This window comes from Mytilus trossulus, chromosome 12 (genome assembly GCF_036588685.1).
Source record: "Mytilus trossulus isolate FHL-02 chromosome 12, PNRI_Mtr1.1.1.hap1, whole genome shotgun sequence".
Taxonomy (NCBI): domain Eukaryota; kingdom Metazoa; phylum Mollusca; class Bivalvia; order Mytilida; family Mytilidae; genus Mytilus; species Mytilus trossulus.
The window spans coordinates 43,277,134-43,302,797 of record NC_086384.1 but is presented as its reverse complement, the minus strand read 5'-3'; the positions used below and the strand labels follow the sequence as shown (position 1 = coordinate 43,302,797).

At 31.2% G+C, this 25,664-nt stretch overlaps 2 long non-coding RNA genes across 2 annotated transcripts; both read right to left on the bottom strand.

The window, feature by feature from the left end:
- Nucleotides 1–3: 3 nt before the first annotated feature.
- Nucleotides 4–2,480, bottom strand: LOC134692150 (uncharacterized). Its single transcript, XR_010102243.1, has 3 exons — nt 2,408–2,480; nt 2,041–2,102; nt 4–1,141 (listed from the first exon to the last, which is right to left on the bottom strand). It is a non-coding gene; the product is annotated as an uncharacterized LOC134692150 (long non-coding RNA).
- Nucleotides 2,481–11,641: 9,161 nt separating this feature from the next.
- On the bottom strand, nt 11,642–16,688 carry LOC134692148 (uncharacterized). Its single transcript, XR_010102240.1, has 3 exons — nt 16,552–16,688; nt 16,209–16,324; nt 11,642–13,320 (listed from the first exon to the last, which is right to left on the bottom strand). It is a non-coding gene; the product is annotated as an uncharacterized LOC134692148 (long non-coding RNA).
- Nucleotides 16,689–25,664: the final 8,976 nt, after the last annotated feature.

Sequence of the window (25,664 nt, the reverse complement as noted above, 5' to 3'; positions counted from 1 at the left end):
CTTCTCAATTTCATGGTAAAGCCTCAGACTTGGTTGAAAATTTTATTGACCATCTTCCTTAGAGCTGCTCTCCTGGCTGCCAGAGTGGCTGTCAGAATTATCTTAATTGCAATCTTTTCGTGTTTGGTCCATTATTTATAGAAATAAATAAAAAAAATATCAGATGCACTCTCAATTAATCATGTATCTTGAAAATTTCACCAAATCAATTCTACCGATAGTGTCCCATAATTTCTCCCACCCTTAAATCTATTATCTGGAGCTCTGTTTACATTTTTTTTTTATTTACAGAACTCTGAATAATAGTCATTGTTAGCTAGTATACATCTGATATTAAACAAAAAACTTATACATATGAATATTTAAGTAAAATAATAAAATTTAAAAGAATGAGGAGTTAAACAGGGGAATAATTTATTACCTCCCTTTGCCAAAAATTTCACCTGTTTAGACTCCACATCATTGCTATATCTAACAAAAATACAAGATGGTATAGCTATAAAAAATAATAAATAATTTGATATAAATTATTTAAATAATTAACAAAAATATTTAGTACATAATTGTTCACCTAGGTGGTTCACTTCCAATACTCCGATTTTCTCAACCAATTGAAAAAATGGACACCAAGATATATAACAAATCTTGCTTATTGTGGCATTTAACACTAAAAATCTGAATTAATCTTTTCTCACCAAGATGTGTTTTTTTCTATGCTTCTTGTGAAATAATCTTTTTTATAGCTAAAAACACTGCAAAAAATAACAAACTAATGAAGAAAAAAAGAGATACATCCAACAAATCAGAAAACCAAAATGTACATTTTAACAAAATAACATTATTTTTCTTTTTTTTTTTAGATTCTCCATTTTTAACCTTCTGGAAATGTTTGATAACACATTGACCATAATTAAGATATCAAGAGTAGGTCTAAAAGTAAAATCGGAAAATTATGAAGTATCAATTTAGCCAACAACTTCCAGCTTTGTTGAAAATGGAGAATCTTTACAATTTTTAAATTTTTTTTTTGGTAAAAAAATATGAACATTTTTTAAAACATACACAAAAATAGTCTGAATTACATTCTTTTTGGTTTCAGTTGTATTGCACAATAATTTCCTGCAGCCACAGTTGAAGTCACCTGAAAAAGAAATATACATTCTAATATCTTTCAGAACAATATTCAATGCAAAGGAATAAGTAACAAGTTAATAAATGCACTTATGATGCATAGAACAATAGAACATTGCTTTTACTTTGCTTTGAAGTGATTCTGTAGACTGAACTTACAAACAACCAGTCTTCAGTAGCAAACAAGGGATGACAAGTAGTTGGTTGTTGTTCGACGTATTTATAGATTATCGTTGAGATGACCAATGATAATCTGTTTATCGCTATTTTACCTATGACGACCTTGTCAATTTCAATGTCAATTTTGTTAGCCATGCCACGTGGTCTCCTTAGTTTCTAGCGATAATTTTTCCATCTCAAGCGAGAAGCATGATATGAAAATTATCACAAAAAAAATCAAAGGAAAAATGCACAAAATAGGGATAATTGTTATTATTTCATGGTTTCATTATAAATCAAGCTGTTGGTTTTCTTGTTTGAATTGTTTCACATTTTGCCATGTTTCTAACTTTTAAAGTTAACTGTAAGGTATATGTTTGGCTCATTGTTGAAGGCCATAGTGACCATTTGTTGCTTACATATCATTTGGTCTCTGGGAGATAGTTGTTTCAGTGGCAATCATACCACATGATGGTCCACATCCCATTCATTATACAATGTATATACGGGAACAATTTTAGAAAACTTACAGATAGTAAGATCTTCTAAGTAACTGAATAATTTTTTTATTTCCTTTATTTATCTTGATACCTCCCTTTAGATTATATCACAGTTATAGTTCAAGAAAAATTAAAGTTTACTACGTCTCAAGATCTGCATAATTAAAATATAATACTTCTTTGCATAACATTCTAGGGTATTTACATGTTCTTGGCTAAATGACTCATTAATTTATGTATTGGTTCTTACCATATTAGTCAGCTCCAATGGCCATTCTCAGCCTCAATCCTTACAGACAAGCTGATGCTAATCTGAAATATAAAGTGTTAAGTCTTACCAGAATGGTTTCAAAAGATCACTGTTACCATATGAAATTATAAAGAAATAGGTTATATATGTGTAATAGAGGCTGAGAACATATATTAACTAGATAGCAATCCAACAAACTAAATAATTAGGTTCGATATTCAAAATTACGTTATGTTTGTACTGAAAAAAAAAAAATGCGTAAACTAGAAACCAAGCTCTTAGAAACTTTCAAGCCTGAACCACATAAAATTTAAAAAGAATATTTATAAAACATTTATTTTATTCGAAACTGTATACTGGCACCTACCTATATACTAGCTGTATTAGACCTCCAAGTCTTATTCCCACACCATGAAAAAATCTCACAAAAAAAACCTGAAATATATGAAAATTTACAATTTATATACTTTATATTTCAATTTCCCTGACATTTACCAAACATTATTCCAATTTCTTACTATAACATTAATAACTGTAAAATCAATATAAAAGATTAAAATCAAAAACAGTAAGTCTTAAGTTTATTGATTGAATTTTCAACTCCACAAAAATAATAATTTAAATATATTCCATTGTTTATAAAGGTAAATTATGAGTTATCTCCCATTGAATGGCAAAAATAACATTTTACATTAGCAACATCAACTCTATCATAAGCCCTTAATATACAATTTTTATCAAATTACTGATTGTATAGAAAATGTTTGGCTTAATTAAACTTGCCTTCTTATTTTCTTGGTGAAGCCTCAGACTTGGTTGAAGATTTATGTAACCATCTTCCTTGGAGCTGCTGCCATGGCTACTTTTCATGCTTTTCAACATAATTCTTTGTGATAACCAGTTCACTGAATCCATTTTAATATTCCAATGTCCTTTCCGTTGTATATAATCCAATATACAATTGTCCAAAGAATGTTCCAAAGCATCTCACAAAATTTTCTTTTTACATTCATGGCAGCATGGAAGTAATTCTCAATATAAAAAATAATTGTTTGAACTCATACATAAAACAGTAAAAATATCAGATGTGCTTTTATACATGTAACTTGAATTTTGAAAATTGACCAAATGTTTTTTTTTAAATACCCACAATTTCTCTTTCCATTTTTATTTAGAACTATGTTTACATTTTTTTTATTTACATAGCTCAAATTATTGCTCTTATATTAGTTAGCAGACATCTGATATGTAAATACCTAAAAAAAGAGGTTATAAAAAAAGAACAGAATATTTATTGGCTAACACCTATAAATCACAAACATTTTTTTAATATTTTGGAGCATAGTTTAATAAAATTTCCCTTGTTTTAAGTTTCTCTTCACACACATCATAAGTATGAAAATAATTCTACAAAAATTGATCATAGCCTGAAGTAGCTCAGTTGTGCAAGTTCATATTTTCCATCAACAAAGGAGAATGGTCTTTACTGAAATTTAAATATATGGAAATATAAAAGGTCAAACATTTGTGATGACGATTAACCTTAATCAATTTGCATGCTCATCATGTGAGTTCTAAACAAAAATTGTTACATTCTTACAAAGGTTTAAATAAAAATCTCCTAATTCAAGAATAGAAAAAATTATAACTGCAGGAGTTGATTACACAAACGAGTACTGTCTGTAAATTTTAATAAAATTTCACAAATTTCGGGAAAATGGGGGGAAATTTCTCAACCAGTTTCATACTAGGAATAACACAACTTCAACGTGAGTGCAATCTTCCTTTGAAGTTTCAATGGTAAAAGAAACGCTGATAATATAAAATACAAATATAATACAAAATAGTGGTATGTTGTAAGAAATCTTTACATTTAGGATAAAATTTAGGATGAAATATTGTAAACTCAAAAAATCCTGTTTCTTTAAATTAAAAAATAATTGTCCAAATTCAAATTCCATGTAATAAAATCATTAAACTAGAATAGTTGAAGGAAATAGTTTCAAAATTTACAATTCAAAAGTAACATTTTTGTTCCCAAATTAAGTTTGATACATGAACCATATTAATCGGTGATGTCAAAATTTGTTTTTCATAAGAATGCTTCCAAAAAACTTAAGAGAAGAGAAATCACTGATATCTTGACATTAATAGAGATGGACTGACACAAGGTAAACTTTGGGAATGACTGGTTCCTTAAATGGAGGATAACAGTCAGAACTAGCTCCTGTCAATACACAAGACAGGAAACACCTCTTTTCTGCCATTTGGAAACAAATCCCATGTAATAACGTAAATAGTTTTTTCCATCTTCAAATGATAAAAAAGCAATTATTCTCCCCCAGGGGTGGTTCCAGCCATTTTTAAAGAGATGGGGCTCCCACCCAGGATAAAAGGCAGGGTTCAAACTAGGTTTTGTTCTCATTTAATTGCAACCAAAAAATTTGTACAGGTTCTGCAGATCCCAGTGTCTCGCTTACTTTTGCTGTTAATCCCAGGCTCAACAAAAATGAGGGGGGGGGGGATATCAATAAAAATATTCCTCTCAGACTATCATTTGATTGTAAGAAGCTTCTGTCCAAGTTTGGTAAAAATCCAGAATAGTTTATAAATCTAATAATTGTTTCAAAAACTTTAACTTCAGAATATAAGGTTAAACTAAGTCCATTAATAAGCAAAATACGGAAAAACAGGAAATAAGTTTTAACTTTTTTTTGTCTAGATACTAGCTTTTGATCATAAACAAGCTTCTGTCTAAGTTTGTTACAAATCCAGAATATTTGAAGAAAGTTATTAAAATTTTAAAAACTTTAGTGAATGTATTGTATCCTGGCATTTATAAGTAGAATATGGAAAAATTAATTTGTTTCATTTACAAAATTTACTTCTGGGTACTATCTTATGATCATATACAAGCTTCGGTGGAAGTTTTAGAAATCCAGAATAGTTTTAGAAAGTTATAAAAATTTCAAAAAACTTAAACTAAAGAGTGAATTTTTGTGATCGCCAATGATGACGCTGCTGACAGAATGTAGGATGGCTAAGTCTCATGTTTTTTTTCAATTAAAGTTGAAGGCTCGACAAAAAGTATTAATGGTTTAAAAAGAATGTTAAATAAAATTTGTTGAATAGTGTTTAATCAAATTTTGCAGAGGTACATGCTTCCAATTGGCTTCCCTCAGAGTTACATGCCTCTAATTGGGACCGCGCTGCCAGGGGTACTGCTTCTAATTAGCTTTAGCAGACAGAGGTATATATGTACTGCTTCAAATCAGCTTCGCAACAAGACAGAGGGTATGTGCTCCCAATTAGCTTCACTAAGAGGTACATGCTTCCAATTGGCTTCGCTCAGACAAACGTACTGCTTCCAGTGTCGAAATGGTACGGTATGCAAGTCTGTACTATATCCAGCCTAGTAAATGGTACATAATTGCAAGTCAAATGTCGTCCAAATATACAAAAACATATTTTATTTAACATTCTTGATCTAGTTTATTTTCGCATCTACCTTCACTCTCCTATTTATAATTTATCCTGATGGTGACATTGTGAAATGCAAATTATCATTACAGGATTCTGCAGTTCCCTATAGTTTCAATCCTGATGAAGGTGCCATAGGATCCAAAATATGGCTATCTTATCAAATTCACTTTAGCAATCCCTTAATTTTTTTTATTATCTTTTGATTAAAAGAAGCATGTCCTAGTTCTGTCAAAGTTTAGTAAAAATCCAGAATAGTTTATGAATTTAATAAATATTTTAAAAACTTTAACAGCAGACTAAAAGGTTATGTTAACTTGAAGAAAAACTAAGTCAGTTATAAGTGAAAAATACAGAAAAATGGAATTTTATTTTTACAAAATTTACTTCTGGGTACATGTACTATCTTATCATCATAAACAAGCTTTGGTCCAAGCTTGGTACAAATCCAGGAGAGTTTAAGAAAGTTATCAAAGTTTTTAAAACTTTAACCACAGAGTGAATGTAATATTTCCCAGGAGAAAAACTAAGTCCAGTTACAAGTAAAATACGAAGAAATGGAATTTTATTTTTACAATATTTACTTCTGAATACTATCTTATGATCATTTACAAACTTCTGTCCAAGTTTGGTATAAATCCAGGATAGTTTAAGAAAGCTATTAAAATTTTAAAAACGTTAACCACAGAGTGAATATTTGTGGACGATGCCAATGACGGAATGTAGGATCGCTATGTGTCACTTTTTCAACTTAAGTCAAAGGCTCGACAAAAGGAGGATCCAACCTCTCCAGAACTCCCACCCTCTGAATCTACCACTGCCCCTAAAGTATGGTACATGATCTAATTTGAACCTGCTTAGTTATAAAAAAGAAGATGAGGTATTATTGCCAATGAGACAACTATCCACTATCCACTAAAGACCAAAATGACACAAACATTAACAATTATAATATGTTTAAAGTGAATATTGTATGCAATTTTTAAAAGAAATATAAGGGGAATTTCGAAAAGAAATGTCAAAATCTTGTCATGATGAGTAATTGTTAAATGTGACGAAAAAGTTAAAATTAAAAATAGTTGTTAATTATGTACTGATAATTAAAATTTGTAAGGGTTCCGCAGAACCCAGTGTCTCGCCTACTTTTGCTGTAAATCGCAGGCTCAACAAAAATGAGGAAAAAAATCAATTAAAATATTCCTCTTGATACTATCTCATGATTGTAAGAAGCTTCTGTCCAAGTTTGGTAAAAATCTAGGATAGTTAATGAATCTAATAAATGTTTTAAAAACTTTAACTGCAGACTATGTAATGTAAACTGGAAGAAAATCAAAGTCCATTTAAAAGTAAAATACAGAAAAAATGGAGTTGATCTTTTTACAAAATTTACTTCTGGATACTATCTTATAATCATAAATAAGCTTCTGTCCAAGTTTGGTAGAAATCCAGGATAGTTTAAGAAAGTGATTAAAATTTAAAAAAACTTTAACCACTGTTTCTCCACAGAAAAACTAAGTCCTTTAAGTAAAATACGGAAAAAATGGAATTTCATTTTTACAAAATTTACTTCTGGATACTATCTAATGATCATAAAAAAGCTTCTGTCCAAGTTTGGTAGAAATCCAGTATAGTTTAAGAAAGTTATTAAAATTCTAAAAACTTTAACCACAGAGTGAATGTGATGTTTCCCAGCAGAAAAAACTAAGTCCATTTATAAGTAAAATACGGAAAAAATGGAATTTCATTTTCACAAAATTTACTTCTGGATACTATCTAATGATCATAAAAAAGCTTCTGTCCAAGTTTGGTAGAAATCCAGTATAGTTTAAGAAAGTTATTAGAATTTAAAAAACTTTAACCACAGAGTGAATATTTGTGGACGCCGCCGACGACGACACTGACGACGACGGAATGTAGGATCGCTTAGTCTCGCTTTTTCGACTAAAGTCGATGGCTCGACAATAAACCAATTAGTTATACCAAACATTTTTAAGAATTACACTGATTTTAGAAAAATATGATGCCGAATGGACAAATGTCATTTTTAGAAATTTCTTAATTAAATTAAATTTGAAACAAGTTATCTCCCTTGCTTAAAAGTAAAAGTTTTCAGCTGTGTAAAGACAAAGCAAAGAAACAAACAACTATTTCGCTTAAATACAACATTCGAGGCTAATTGATGAAACTTGATTACAAATATTTTTCAAGCAAAATGTGAATACTGTGGATTCCTTATTATTGACAGTTTTTTTTATTATTATTATTCATGTGAATGACAAATTTTAGGTTTTCACAAAATTATTTTTTGGGGGATTTGTATGGAGAATTTGTAAAATGTCTGAATGAAAGCATATTATTGGGGGTTAGAGTTAAAAATGAACCCAAGAATAATATATTTGAAGCAAAATAATTAGATACTTCTGTTTAATACTAGGGATTTTTATCTAAATAACTCTAGGAAATGATGATAGTTTCAGATAAATAAGAATGAAGGTTTAAGGGGGGTATTTGAAATGATTTAAATACTTGTTCTTCTCACTTGGTCAAAGCATTAAGTGAATTTAATTTAAAAGGTAGATTATAATTTTGAAATGTTACTTTTACTTCACCATTATCTTGTTAGCAATCAGTGCTTTTAAGAAACAGATACCCTGAAATAATTTTGATGACGCTTAAGTATATAACATTTTGGGTAATTTTTCACAATAAGGTATTTGAATTCAATCTAAGATACAAATATATTTTTAATATTTTGGTTTCCAATACATCATAATATGTCAAATATAATTTAGAATTTGATTAAAGACCTTTGTTTTTGACATTGTTTCGAAAATTATAAAACTTTTTTACAGATTTAAGCTCAAAATTATAATTTTTTTAATACTTAAATTACCAAACAAATATCAAATATTTTCATTTCAGAATTACATATAAAGATTCCCTCAAAAGCAGAACACCATATCCTGAACACTTGAAAACCATGACACCATTCAAAGAACCAATGAAAAAACAAAAGAAACAACCAGACCCTAGCAACTGCAAGCTACTCCAAAGAGAAACTATGTTAGTAATAGATAAGAAACGCAGCGCTCTGAGCTCAATGTATTTCTGAAATTGTCATTTGATATTTGCTTAGTCTTCAAAAAAAAAATCAAGATGAACATTAATGTTCAGCTATGAAACTTTAAATGCAGATGACAAACTTTAATTTAGTTTCAAGTACAAATGTACTGTTATTCTCCAATTTGACAATCAAGATGTATTGAAAACAGTAAAATATTTAGGGAAGTTGTTAAATTACAAAACTGAAATTTCAGTTTTATCATTTAAACGAGTGTATCACCAAAAACTGCATGAATTGTTTTGAAAATTTCAACCACTCGAAAGCACTCACAATGCAAAGAAGACAATGTTTAAAAATGTTTTATAAATATCTGTTGATCATTTGATCCAAGGACCTTAAACTGTTTTACAACCTAATAAACCTCATCCTAAGTTATTTCAACTATCACCCTTTCTGCATTGATCAATTTGATAAAGAAATTAAATAAATGGGCGTTCCACTCTGGGTTAATCTCCAACCTCTTTTTTAGCTTCAAATGTTGTTGCATATATAAGTATGGAGATTTGTCACATTGGCACTCATACCACATCTTCCTATATATATCAATTTAACTATTGAAATTGATGGGCAAACCATTTTGCTGCATTTCAGAAGAAAATCTTGTTCAATGGTTAAATAGTGTTGTAATCAAATTAAATCAATCTTCTTCCACGGTTTTATCATTTAATATCCAGTTTTTAATGTATATTATAATTTGTATGCCTGAATCTTTTTTTGAGTTTTTTGCGGTCAAATTTCTAACTTGGTTGTTCACATGAAATGCTTAATAAAAATCTCTGTCATTTATGTATTCAAGCTGAATATGTTCTCAAAAAAAATACTTTTTGGTAATTTTTAAATATGAAATGAAAATTATTCCAGAATCCACCGACAAGAATCAAATAAGTACCACTTGTATTTATATCGGCATATTTATCTCAATATTTTTAAATTATGAGAAGGTGTCCATGGCTTTAATTAATCAAATTATTATTTGGCTACAGTTATAAATTATTGGATGAAAACTTTTACAACAAAAAAAAATTGCTTGACATAATCTTCCAGAATCGTTGATGGTGAATGTATGGGATAATCATAAATATTTTTTTTTATTACAATATCAACTAATTTCAGAAATTCAAAATCTTATTCAATTAATCTGAACCAAACCATATTTTCCCCAATTACTAAATACTTTGCAGACATATCTTAATTTTCAAGCAGTTTTTTACCACTTCCCAAGGGTAAAATATACATGAGTTTGATCTTGGCATAGTGTACCTGAATTTTACTTCACAAATTTAGAGCAAAATTGCATCATTTGTTGAAATACCATATCGTATTGATACCCTTATTTTATACAACTTGCCTCCCCTTCTAATTTAGTGAATTTTTATTTCGCTACTCAGTGGCAGAATACAGAACTTTTCATGAGGGGGCCCCCTCTAGTCATACTACAGTGATTCCTTATATAATCAACCAAAAGGAGTATGTTCGATAAGGTCCTAAAATGGCCCCCTTTTTAGCGTAAATTTCAAATTCAGATTAATCGACCAATATCACGATAAATTACAGCTAATCCATTGACTAGCTAGGATATACACCATTTTGTTGGAAATTTTACGTTTCTGCGTTTCATTATGACGTCACAAGTTGAACTCGTATTGATTTTCACGAAAAAATCAATGAAAATGGGTAAATTTCCATAGATTATTGGACAGGAAATATAGAGCGCATACGTCGACAACAAAGATCTTTTAAAATAATGTTTGTGAAGACATTTCACATGTCTTATTTGAATCTTAAGCTTGTCGACGCCTGCGCTCTATGTTTCCTGGTCCTTCATTTGGTTGCAATCTGGCTTATTTTGACAAATTTCACCAAAATCCCTTATTTTGACCTTTTTGGGATGTAAAAATTAATGTGTTAGAAGTAAACTTTGACAAAAACAGTTCTGTGTAACTTTCTAACATGTCTTTAAGGCAACTTGAAACAGTTATTGTCTTGTTACTATGAACTTTATAATTGGGGCCAAATATGGCTCTTACCGAACTTACTCCTTTACCAACAAAAGGGGGGGGGGGGGGGGGGGCAAGGCTCCCTGGATCCACCTATGCTTCTGTCATTCAAGAAATCAGTGTTTTCATGTAAACCCGAATCATAATTTGTCATTTTACCTTATATTTTCTGTAAAAAACAATACATTATTATATTCTGGAACAGTTCAATTGTAAAAACTCTTAGAAGCATATCTTAATTTTCTAAAAAAAAAATATAGAAATTTTTTATTTGTAATCTTTTATTTAACACATTTATTAATTTGGTTATGCATGAAAAAGGTTTGAACATTTATTTTCATATTCGTTGATTAAAGTAAATTAACATTTCCAATAAAAAAAAAATTATTCAAGAAATTATTTACTAATTATTTTTGATAGTCCAATGGAATTTTCAAAAAAATTCAATATGTAAAACATTTTGAAGAAAGAGATGAAAAACACATAAAAATTTCATGTTGCATTTTGACAATTTTTGATAGAATAAATGCAGCACAGAATGAAAAAAAACCATTTTACTTACACAAGTAGTAGATAAGTTAACATATCAAATACTTGCTAACATTCTGTGGTGTCTGAGATCACCCTTTTTTTTGTTTTGGTTGGTGCTTGGTGTCAGATCATTCCTGGTCTTTGGTAAGGTTGTTGTGCCTGAAAGCATCCCTGATCTTTGGAAAGGTTGGTGCATGGTGTCTGAGATCATCCCTGGCTATTTAGTTTAGTTGGTTGCATGGTGCCTGAAAACCTCTTAGGTCTTTGGTTGGGTTGGTGCTTTTTGCCCTAGGTCATGACTGTTCTTTGTTTTGGTTGGTGCTCAGTGCTGGAGATCATCCCTGGTCTTTGGTTGAATTGGTGCTTGAGAATCTCTCAGGTCTTTGAATGGGTTGTTGCTGTATAATATTTTGTTGTCAGTGTAGACAATTTTCCGTCACTTTTTTTGGTTATGTGTAACACAGTTGTCTTTTTTCACCACATGGTTTGAGATTGTACCTCTTGTTGATCAAAATATCTGACTGTTTTGTTTGAATTTTGAGGATAGTAGTAAAAATACTATTAGAGATATGCTATTCCCAGATGTTCCAGGACATGGATACCTTCATGATTACACTGTGTGTGCTGCTTCCTTGAAAAAAGGTGAAAACAAGATGTCTCATGTTAAATTTTGTGAGGTAGGATAGTTCTCGTGTTCCAGGGTGTTCTCAAATTACACCAGTTAATACTTCTGATTGATTTGTTCTGTGGTTTTACCTCATTGACAAAAATACACAGAGACATAAATAATAATTACTGCATACCTATACATCTTCGTAAGAACTCTGAAATAGATATGAAGAAGAAAGATTAGTTATTTGCACTTCCATAAAAGAAATCTACATGCCACTCTTCTTCTGTCACAACATAGCCAAACTCTAGGGTGTATGACTGAGGTTGCATCTACAACAAAAACAAATTTGTAAATTATTAGTGTTTGAGAATGTTGGTGCCACTTCCATCAAATGAGTCCATGACTGAAACATCCTCTCGGCTGCATCTGCAAAAACAAATCTGTAGTGTCGTGGAGAACGTTGTTGTCACTTTCATCAAACGGGCCCTTTAACAAGCTCATGGTAGAGTGATCTTGTTACTATTGTATAGTGCTGCGGAAACTCTGCGCTACCCTCCCTGGCCTAGTACAACGGAGTCTATCCAACGTCTATGACTGTAACATCCCACTGCTGCAATCTGCGAAAAACAAAATAATAGAATTAATAATCTGTTGTTGAACTCTGAAATGAAATAAAAATACATATACAACATTACACATATAAGAAAAAAATCAATTAAACTTTATTTTATTTTGTTTGAGGTAAATTTCAAAAATTAAATACATATTTTTTTAATTTAACTTTGGTATCTTCCTTTTTTTATGTAGCTCTTGTTGACCATTATACCAGACTGTTTTAACTATTAGAGGTATTGTATTTCTAGAAGTTCAAGGACATGCATACATTCTTGACTACACTGTGTGCTGCTTCAATGAAAAAGGTGAAAATAAGATGTCGTGTTAAATTTTTATGAGGCAGGATATTTTTTGTGTTCCAGAGTGTTCTCTCTCAAATTACACTAGTCAAACTTATTACTTCTGATCGATGTACTGTTCTTTGGGTTTTAACTCATTGACAAAAATACACCAAAAGACAAAAAATAATAAATATTTTATACCTATGCATCTTTGTAAGAACTCTGAAATAGATATAAGAAGAAAGATTAGTAATTTGTCACTTCCATAAAAATGGACATACAGAAGTCTATATGCCACTCTTCTTCTGTCACAACATAGCCAAACTCTAGGGTGTATGACTGAGGTTGCATCTACAACAAAAACAAATTTGTAAATTATTAGTGTTTGAGAATGTTGGTGCCACTTCCATCAAATGAGTCCATGACTGAAACATCCTCTCGGCTGCATCTGCAAAAACAAATCTGTAGTGTTGTGGAGAACGTTGGTGTCACTTTCATCAAACAGGCCCTTTAACAAGCTCATGGTAGAGTGATCTTGCTACTATTGTATAGTGCTGCGGAAACTCTGCGCTACCCTCCCTGGCCTAGTACAACGGAGTCTATCCAACGTCTATGACTGTAACATCCCACTGCTGCAATCTGCAAAAATCAAAATTATAGAATTAATAATCTGTTGTTGAACTCTGAAATGAAATATAAATACATATACAACATTACACATATCAGAATAAAATCAATTAAACTTTATTTTCTTTCCTTTGAAGTAAATTTCAAAATTAAATATTTCTTTTTTAATTTAACTTTTACTTTATTTTCCCACAAAATTTAGCTTTGTAAATGTTGTAAAAATACACAAATTATTAGTCTGTTTCTTTTGTTACCTTTTCTAAAGTTGGACACAGACTTCTTTTTAATGAGTTTTACGGTGCAAATTGCTGTGTTTGTTTTTTCTACATTGGCTCATAGAGCATTTTTGCACCTGTCCCTTGTTAGAAGCCTCTGGACCTTGTTAGTCTCGTAGGTTTTTTAATTTCAGTTCATTTTAATATATGTTTGAGTTTAGTATGACATCCACTTTCACTGACCTAGTGGACATTTTTGTGTAGGGGTCAGCTGAAGCCTGCCTCCAGATGCTGGATTTTCTTGCTGAGTTGAAGAGTCATTAGTTGATTCGGCTGTTTTTTGCTCTTTGGTTGGGTTGTTGTCTCAGACATAATTCTTTTGTATAAGATTTGTACTTTGCAAATAATTGCACTCAAGTGAGTAAAAAATTGAAGCAAAAACATTTGAGTTTTACCACTGAAATAATATTTTTTGTTGGCAAAACCGTTTTATTTTGACATTCTGTTCTTTTTATTATCTGACCAAGCTGAGCAACCATCTACTACAATGGTTCTTATTAAATGTTGTATGCATACAGACCAAAATGAAGTTGAATTGTGGTTTTGGAAAAAAAATATGAAATCAGCAATGCTTTTCAGATCATTTTTACCAATTTAACTATAAAAATGACTGTTAATAATTACAAGTCATTTCTTCATTATTCCACTTTTATTAATGTTTATAAAAAAAACAAAGTGCTGTTATTGTTTATCTCAATCATTGCAAATGCCTCTTTAAGTGATAAATTATCTAAATGTATTTTTTTTTAAGCAGATTTAAGTGATAAATTATCTAAATGTATTTTTTTTTAAGCAGAAGGTGGCTAAAATACACAAGATAATGATAATTAAGTAATTTTTATAACAATTTGAAGCTCCTACCTAAGCTTAGGAATTTGATGGTTTCTTTAATGTTTTTTGAGTGAAAGTGACAAGCTCCAGGGGAGGATCCAGCCATTTTAAAAAGGGGGGTTCCCAACCCAGAGTAAAGGGGGGGAGGGGTGGGGGAGTCAAACTATATGCTCCCATTCAAATGCATTGATAGGCCCCAAAAAAGGGGGGTTCCCAACCCAGATTAAAAGGGGGGGTCCAACTATATGCTCCCATTCAAATGCATTGATGGGCCAAAAAATAGGGGGGTTCCAAATTCCAGACCCCCCCCCCCCCCCACCCCTGGATTCACCACTGAGCTCATTGTGTAAAAGGCATATTCTATTGTGCAAACCATGCATAAGCCTTGCTATCAACAATAAATTTGGTGAAAACTTTATCAAAAATGAAAGTCAAATCTTCTTATCACTAAAAAAAGGTTATATTGCCTTTTGTTCAAACTCATTTATACTCTGACGAAACTAAAAAAAAAATCAGTCAAAGTCAATCAAATGTTTAGCATTGACAATGCATATAACATTTCAATGGAACTAACGTACATAAGGTTCTTTGTGACTCTAGAGGTGAAAGCCCATAAAACTACTAACAATGACGAAATGCTTTCCATGTCTCCAACAAAGTTGTCACTAGTACCATTCAACTTCAATCAACATTGTGTTTGTCTTAGTCAAAGTCAAAGTGCAGTGCTAGTGAAATTGTCTCAACAGAGTAGAAATGAGTAAAAAATGTTTTTGAAGATACTTGAACATTTATAAAATTATATTTATTTCAAGATGTAGGACACACGTTTGGACATTTTAGTGTGCTGATTAGGGTCTCCATGTTGTGGTATTTTGTTAGAAGAATGGCATCCTACATCTTAGTCTTGGAATTTATTTTGAAAAATGAAGAAAAAAATCTTTTGTTGATTGTAAGCATGGCAAAAGGCAAAACAATTTCTGTATTTCTTTTATCTTAGTTATCAATTATATATGTGAGGGGGATAGGACCTATATTGGGACTCAGGAATCTGGTATTTTAAAGCACAGGATTTAGGGATTGACCCCTCCAGGATAAAGTTTTTTTTTTAATTTCTTGATGTCAGGATCTAAATTTATTTAAATTTCGGGAGCTCAGGATTTTGTGTTTTTAAGCCCGGGATTTCGGGATCAGGACCCCTCTTTAAGTTTTCAGAATTATTCCATGTGGTCAGAGTTATCTCCCATTGATCAAACAACTCCATATTTACTTACATTGTTAAATTTTGAAAAATGACCAGAGCAACTGAATTAATTCTAAAGACCATTCAGGTAGTGGCCATTTTCCTCAATGATAAGAGTGACATTTTTCTCTTGTTGGGGAGTCAAGATTTCCATTATTTTTTTAAACCATAAATTGGCTTATTTAAAATTTGAAACCCCTCAATTTGAAAAAGTTTTCTGTATGAAATTTTGTCGTTATATGGTTAGGCATTGCACAAAACAGGCTCAAGCTTTATTTAAAAAAAAAATTTCACCCTGCAACATGCTCATGTGCTTAGGTCAGATATTTGTGTGTATGTAAGTTATTTGTCAGTCTGTTCATTTTATTCACAAATATTTTAGACTTTGGATGATTCACAAGTTCACGTATTGTATAAACATCAGACTATAGTTGAAACCTCTAGATGGTTTTGGTTATTTATTTTCCTTTGGTCACTGTCTTGTTGGTGTATACCCTTGATCCCCCATTTTCCATAATGATGCTTAATATTTAATCAACAATAAGAATACTCACCAAGTATAATTTAAGATGAGGTTCTTACCATACTCATTGGTAACCCCAAATATACTTAATAAATTGCTTACTCTTCAAGGTAATACGGAGCTTCTTTCTGCTCAGTTGTTTGGTCCCTACAAAATATCATTTTATTTTAATATATGAAAGGATTGAAACTCAAAACTGTATTGTTCATCCTTTTTTAATAAAATGTTTATTCAGTCACATGTTTTCCTTGGTACATCTCCTTTAATCAATGCCATATTTCACCTCATTTCTAATATATTTATTTCAAGAAAGATAAAATTAAACACCACTATTATCCTATAAAACAAACCTCAAAATTTTAACCAATACATACCTGAGTAATCATTTCCAATGCTGTAAAGCTTCATCATAAACTGATTGATGAAATGCAGCTGGCTGATTTTCTAATCATTGTAATGTTGACTATAGTCTGATTCTCTAATCATTGTAATGTTGACTCTAGTCTGATTTTCTAATCAATTTGTAATGTTCACTGTAGTCTGATTCTCTAATCATTGTTATGTTGACTATACAGTCTAGGTGTCTGTAAGTCTTCACATTTCTCTGGTTCAACAATTCATCAAAATAAGACTGTTGCATTTTGTGGATAATAGTCTTGTAAATTCTCTGAAAAACCAAATGTAATTAACTTTTATATAAAAAATGTATTCAGAAGGTATTGCCAACAAATTCAGTTGGTACACTGTCAGTCTCCTAGACATATACACGAATGTGTCCCCTATTCCTGTTGTTGTAGGTAGATACTATTTGGAAGCAATACCTGGTCAAGTTACATGGATCTTTCAACTTGAAATGCATGATATATTTGCCACAGGGGGTTATGCACCCACAATCAATCATGAATTTTACCATGGTTACAGAACTTATAGTTACAGTTCGATGATGTTTATACAAGAATAATTACATTAGATGCATGTTTCATTATAATACGTTATTGTGATTGGCTAATTGCACATCACATGTTATTCCGTAAGCAATTGCATGAGACAATAACATTTCATTCATGATGACACTAGGTCCCACAATAAAGTGCACAGGTGAATTTAAAAATTAAACTTTTATGAAAATCGTGTTTTTATAATCCTAGCTAAAAAATGCTTCTTTTTGTAACTTTATAGGGTTGTAAAAGCGTTGACCGTGCGTACGTTTTTAGAATGAAGCGCTTCCGCTTAATATTCTAATGAAACAAGAATGTGTCCATAGTACACGGATGCCCCACTCACACTATAATTTTCCATGTTCAGTGGACCGTGAAATTGGGGTCAAAACTTTAATTTGAAATTAAAATTAATAAGATCATATCATAGGGAACATGTGTACTAAGTTTCAAGTAGATGTGACTTTAACTTCATCAAAAACTACCTTGACCAAAAACTTTAACCTGAACTTTGCACTTTCATTTTCTATGTTCAGTGGACCATGAAATTGGGATCAAAACTATAATTTGGCATTAAAATTAGAAAGATCATATCATAGGGAACATGTGTACTAAGTTTCAAGTAGATGTGACTCAGTTTAACTTCATCAAAAACTACCTTGACCAAAAACTTTAACCTGAACTTTGCACTTTCATTTTCTATGTTCAGTGGACCATCGTAGGTGGGGCATAAAAATACCTAGGTCTTTGTCCAAGTAAAAATCAATTTAAACTGATTTGGCTTCTAATTCTAACCTATTGATCACACGACCATATATCGGTTCAAATTCTAACCTTTTGATCACATGACCATATAGGTGTTACACAACAATCTACTCATTTCACACTTTAGTAACTGGCTGTGCAGAAAAATATCTACTGACAAAGGACATACTGCAAATAAATTATGTAACTGAACTTTACTCAGATCAATAACAAAAACGTGAAAAAAGTGTTAAAACAATTGAGATTAAACCATGTACATAATATTTATTACCACCAAAACGGCTGTAAGTAAATCGAGGATCAAGGACAATATAATGGAGAATCAAGTCTTCTACTTTTTGAATTATGGCTTTATCATCTTTATAAAATACAAATAGACTGCATCTACTATAAACTTGAAATATAATTCCATGTATCAGTAAAAAACGAAAAAGTAAAATAAATTCTTTCAAATCGTTGCTATCGATAGTTCAGCAAAAATATGCCATCTGCATTTTCAGTTGGTGCAACCTTTTCAAACATCACGATACTTGCTACAGCATCCCTTCAGGCACTTGTTTTGTAGTAACCAGTGCATGCTCTAGTTTATTTTTTTTTTATTTATTCCGATGTCAATGAACACGATTGATTGTTGGTTACTTGGTGTCCAGTGGCAAATATTTCATGCATATTCAGGACGATCAATGAACACGAGCCAACTTATTAAGTTTCATCAGATAGTCTTCTATATCATATCTTAATTTTTCGAAAAAGATTTCAAAAGTCGTGTGATACGGTGCTTTTTGTCCGCAATTTGCTTTTTGTCCGCTTTTGCTTTTTGTCCGATAATTTTGCTTTTTGTCCGATACTTTTGCTTTTTGTCCGTTGCTTTTTGATCCATATTTTTAATAATGAAAATAATCTGGGAAAATACCAAGGGGTTAATATCTACCTTGAGTATGTGTGGTTTCACGAACAGTTCAAATCAAATCTTTTGCTTCTGTAAACTGCATATGTCCATCTTGTTCGTTTGAAGACAAAGTGCTATTTGAAACACTTCGGCGGGAAGTTTTCCACTGGTCAACAATGAAGGGTCTAAAAACTCCAAACCAATGAAAACTCACAAAATAAGACACACCCTCGGTATTAAAACTGCTCACAAAATTTATTTGACAACAGCTAGCCTTTTTGAACAATAAAATTTAGATCTCAAATCGAGCATAAAAAGGTGTGATAATACATTTGATATAAAAATGACTTGTAAAGATCATTTTTATCCTAAAGACTTATGAAATTAAGAGACCGTGGCATTTTATACATAAACAGTTATAAATAAAAAATAAGAAACAACACGAACTCCATTAAAAAAGTTACAATTAAATATGTATCATAATCTAGTTGTTCTTTATCACTTAGATCACATTTTTTTTCCAGATCCATCAATAGAACAAACACTACCAGCTTCAATTGGCAACTTGTGACTTCCACATCTAAATTTATTAATAGTATACATCATTTCAGGTGGGGAAACGGAGAGATATTTCTCAAAACCAAATTCAGTCTTACAATTCTATAATTAATACACTTAGGTGAGTTAAATATTTGTGCTTTCCAATTTTCAATAAATTTTTCATGAGGAAACTGTTTAACTTGTCTTGACAGAATAACATTTCTTCCCATAGTTTGGTTATTCCTACAATGATTATAACCACATTCAAGTAAAATTTCGTTGATACATGGTAACCCATTTAGAGTGATACACATCATCGTCGTCAAGTCTATATAACATATCATATCGTGCGTGATATTTTCTTTTTTTTACCATTTAAAATAAGTTGCAAAAAGACAACCAATCTGGCTTTAATACAAATAGGCATAGGTTCTCTACCAAGCTCTCCATAAACAATACAATTTGGAGTACATTTTTTAATCTTCAAAATATACTTGCAAAATTCTATTGCAAAGATTAAATAATTTCATTGTTTTCGTAACCCCACACTTGAGCACCATACAACAATATAGGTGCAACCATTGCATCAAATATTTGTAACAAAATATCAACTGGTAAACAAAGCCTTCTCGCTTTACACAATGCATAGAGCATGGCCTTCCTAGTCTGTTAGACTAGCCGAGCTTTATTTTTTGAAAGTGTACCTTTTCTTAAAAAAGACTGTTCCCAGATATTGAAAATCTTCTATAACAACTATTTATTCATTATTATATAAAAACTGAGTATTCTCACACTGCCTATTTTTGAAAGTAGAATAACATTGGTCTTAGTTACATTGACTTTAAGTTTCCAGGTCTCACAATATAAAAACATCACATTTAGACTTTAGTGCAGATTGCAATTCAGCTGCCAGATTCTGCAAAAATAACAGTATCATCAGCATATATACTAGTCAACAAAAGAAACGATACACGACTTTAGAATAAAATTTATCAAAGAGTATTAAAATTTTAACAAAATGAGTTACACTATTTCCAAAGGCTTTCATTTGCAATGTATGCAATTGTGATAATGAAAATCAAAACCTTTCGGAGAGTACCTTAATTCCATGTAAACGATCATAGGGTGCAAATTGTTTTTGTGGAAAGTTTGACACAAAATCGTCACACAATTTTCTAAGTACCAAATAGAATTATCAAATTCGTTTAAAAAATATTCATAACGCTAATCAAGTTAATATGTTCATGTTGTAACTAATTATATATAATGGGTTGAATTGAAAAAAAATGGGTAAAAAATGTGTTTATGAAATCTCAAAAATGCAAAAAAATTAATTGTTTTCGTCTCAAATCAATATTTTAGATATGAAAACAACACACTGTAACTTTGGAACCTTTCGGATTAGTTTTAAGATTGTTAACGTTCTTTTTAATTTCACTTTACACATACAGTCAATGGTAAATCAATTGATAATGTTTACATTTAACGATTTCTTGTTGGGCAGAACTTTGCTTTACAAATAAACAAAGAAACTGTACGATTTTTAAAAAAAGAATTATTGTCAAACATTGTCTTTATTGTCATTGAAAGGTTGACATCATTAGTTAGAACTTCTGTTTTTAAAATTGTTGTTTTATGTAAATTTTGTCAAAAAACTTGAATTTCGCAAAATGACGTCACGAAAGCCCCAAAAAATCTTTTTTTTTAAACGGATTTATATTTTCATGGTCATTTAATATCACTACCTTCAATATTGGTCCTATAAACGAGAAACTTCATCTTTAATTTGAAAAAAGTCTTGTATCGTTTCTTGTGTTGACTAGTATAGTAACAAATACAATTTAACCTTCAATATCATCATTATCAAACAGCAAGTGAGAAATCTACTAACCAAGTCCGTCCGTCCGTCAGTCCTGTTTCTTGTCATCGCAACTCCTCTCAAACCGCTCAACAGAATTTCACGAAACCTTTTTAGATAATAAGGACATACTATGTAGTTGTGCATATCGACGGGAAATTGCGATTCATTTTTTTTTCTAGGAGTTATGCCCCTTTGAACTTATTTACTTTAACGTACTACTGCAACAGTTTGTCATCGCAACTCCTCTCAAACCACATAACAGAATTTCACGAAACCTTTTCAGTTAATAAGGACATACTATGTAGTTGTGCATATCAACGGGAAATTGCGATTCAATTTTTTTTCCAGGAGTTATACGCCCCTTTGAACTTATTTACTTTAATGTACTACTGCAACAGTTTGTCATCGCAACTCCTCTCAAACCACACAACAGAATTTCACGAAACCTTTTCAGTTAATAAGGACATACTATGTAGTTGTGCATATCGACGGGAAATTGCGATTCAATTTTTTTTCTAGGAGTTACGCCCCTTTGAACTTATTTACTTTAGTGTACTACTGCAACAGTTTGTCATCGCAACTCCTCTCAAACCACACAACAGAATTTCACGAAACCTTTTCAGATAATAAGGACATACTATGTAGTTGTGCATATCAACGGGAAATTGCGATTCAAATTTTTTTCCAGGAGTTATACGCCCCTTTGAACTTATTTACTTTAATGTACTACTGCAACAGTTTGTCATCGCAACTCCTCTCAAACCACACAACAGAATTTCACGAAACCTTTTCAGTTAATAAGGACATACTATGTAGTTGTGCATATTGAAGGAAAATTGCGATTCAAATTTTTTTCTAGGAGTTACGCCCCTTTGAACTTATTTACTTTAGTGAATTACTGCAACAGTTTGTCATCGCAACTCCTCTGAAACTACTCAACAGAATTTCATGAAACCTTTTCAGATAATAAGGACATACTATGTAGATGTGCATATCGACAAGACATTTTTATTCATTTTTTTTCTAGGAGTTATGCCCCTTTGAACTTATTTGCTTCAATGTACTTCTTCAACAGTTTGTCATCTCAACTCCTCTGAAACCACACAACAGAATTTCATGAAATTTTGTAGATAATAAGGACATACTATGCATGTAGATGTGCATATTGACAGGAAATTATTATTCAATATTTTTTCTTATACAATTTTTTTCCTTACACTTATTTAATTTCTCCAATGACAATGTGGGGACGTGGGGTATGTGAGCGTGCTCACTAAGGTTCTTTTATTGATTTAGGGATATACGGCTGGCGGGCATGTGTGTTCAATTACATGAAAAGCCTTGGAAGAAATATTTTCAAATTTAGATAAGTTGTTTCCTGTGACTAAATGAAGGCCAATTGCAATTTTCATGATTTCAGATATCTTCTTGTTGAGTTAACATCCTTTTTAATATCCAAAAGTGGTACTTGTACTTCTTATGTGCTTCAGTTATTTCTCTATGAACAGAAATTGTTAATTATATACTGGTATAAAAAGTTTGATTACACTAAGTGTGTTTATACGACTGCAAAATATTTTTTGGGATCGTATAATGGTATGATGTCATCGTCTGCGTCGTCATAGGAAGACACATTTAGTTTCCGAACAATTATTTGAGTTTAAGTGAATGGATCTCTATGAATTTTTTAAGAAGGTTTATTACCACAAAAGGAAGGTTGGGATGATTTTGGGGATGATGGTCCCAACCGTTTTGGAATAAGGGGCCCAAAAAAAGCACTTTCTAGTTTCAGGATAATAACTTGTGTATAAATATATGGTTGTCGCTTTGACGTATTCACCATTTCCTTTCTCAATTTTATGATTACTCTGAAATTGTACCAAATTTTTTGATACTACAAGAAGAAGGTTGAGATTCATTTTGGGGGGTTATTGTGCCAACAGTTTAGGAAAAAAGGGACAAAAAACATGCATTTTTGTAGTTTCCAGACAATAAGTTGTGTGTGAGTGTATGGATCTCTCTAAAATAGTAAAACAAGGTTCCATTCTACAAAGGAAAGGCTGGGATTGCATTTGGGGGTAATTGCTCCAAGAAGGGATTCAAGAAGTAAGGGGGATTTTTTTTCCAATTATTGAAAAAAAAAGTTTCAAGAAGAAAAATTAAACCTTCAGTTGCACAATAGATTTGTAAGATCTTAAATCACATTTATTTTGTGTCAGAAATTTGATCACAATCCTAATTCAGACAGAATCAAGCTTGAGTTTTGACCATATTTGCCCCAACTTTTCAGGTTTCAAACGCTGCGGTCGTATCAGGCTGCCCTTGGTGAAGCATTTCAGTAAATGGCTTATCACACTATTGGAGTGACATATTTATTTCTAAATTTTCTGTTTCTGAAATGCTGGTGATTATGATCTATATAGGACTGTATAAATATAGTAAGAAATTAAGAGGGAAGAAAGATACCAGAGGGATAGTCAAATTCATAAATCAAAAATAAACTGACAACGCCACGGCTAAAAATGAAAAAGACAAACAATAGTACACATGACACAACATAGACAACTAAAGAATAAGTAACACGAACCCCACCAAAAACTAGGGAAGATCTCAGGTGCTCTGGAAGGGTAACTGTTATGTTTTAGACATTTTGAAGATAATTACAGATAAGTTTTATAGATTTATAAAAGACATTGTATTAATGATAAATTAAATTTTTGTGTTATTTTTTTCTTTTCTTTGGTTAATTGTTTGTAAATTTTTGTGGTAGGTTGGTTTGTTATTCTGTAAAAAAAACCCACTAATTTTTGGAATGTTATATATATTTTTTTTTTAAGTAAGCTCCTTAAAGAACTTATATTGTATATTAATAAACATACAATGTATATTCAGATTTCGAATTTTGGGAACAGTTGGGATCCAAAGGGTACTAAATTAAACTTTTGTTTGATTTCATCCAAAAATTGATTTCTTGGGTTTCTTTGATATGCTGATGATAACAACGTACTTAGATTTTGGATATTGGACCATAATAGGTAAATGTCCAATTTCAGTTCTTTGACCACATTCATTTTGTGTCACAAACCTATGCTGTGTCAAATATTCAATCGCCAAGACTATATGACCAGTTTGTTGGTCACTTCTGTCATGTTCATTAGTTTCGGGGGAAACTAGCGGTAGTTTAGATAAAGTCCAAGTCGCTGGAAAGTTTACATATTTATTTCACATCCATATATTTCAAATATCAAAACATCACTGAATAACAACATAAAAACAAATATAAAATACAAATACAAAAGACTGATTGACATACGGAAAAGGAACCAATCAAATATCTTTTTATTAAATAATTAATTCGCGTTTTGCCGAAAGCAGTGATTACAGATTAAAAACATGCTTCGTCAAGAATGGCTTTCGGCAGTTATCACTTAGTGTCAATTTATCTATATTCTTTGTTACAGAAACTTTTATCATAAAGACGGATATAAATCTTTGATAATTAATCTGAATGAAAGGATTATAGTTAAGTGTAAAATACAAGTAACTTTTGAATAGCGTAAAATACAATAAACTAATAAATTATTAAAACGCAATGAGGACTCGGAATAATTGATAAAAAGCAAATATTATAAAAATATACAAAATCCTAAATGTGAACTTTGAACGAACAATTGTCGGGTCATATTACCCCGTCGCTCCTATATTGAAACTCCTTTGAACACGAATTGGGTGACGAGTCCATGTCATGATCGAAAGGGGTCGAAATAAATGCCAAAAGTTTGGTACGACTGTACCCATTATACCATTGTTAGAACATGAAAATAACACCAATTTTGTAAAAATTGCAGTTACTTGATGTATGAATCAAGGCTGGTAATTCCAGGTTCCTTCCATAGTGTTGTTTCTGAAGGTATCCATTTACTAGTTTGGGGGAACTAGCGGTAGTTTAGATAAAGTCCAAGTCGCTGGAAAGTTTACATATTTATTTCACATCCATATATTTCAAATATCAAAACATCACTGAATAACAACATAAAAACAAATATAAAATACAAATACAAAAGACTGATTGACATACGGAAAAGGAACCAATCAAATATCTTTTTTATTAAATAATTAATTCGCGTTTTGCCGAAAGCGGGGATTACAGATTAAAAACATGCTTCGTCAAGAATGGCTTTCGGCAGTTATCACTTAGTGTCAATTTATCTATATTCTTTGTTACAGAAACTTTTATCATAAAGACGGATATAAATCTTTGATAATTAATCTGAAGGAAAGGATTATAGTTAAGTGTAAAATACAAGTAACTTTTGAATAGCGTAAAAAACAATAAACTAATAAATTATTAAAACACAATGAGGACTCGGAATAATTGATAAAAAGCAAATATTATAAAAATATACAAAATCCTAAATGTGAACTTTGAACGAACAATTGTCGGGTCATAACTAGCTCAACTGTTCAGGGTTGCACCTCTGCAGAAAAATCCGG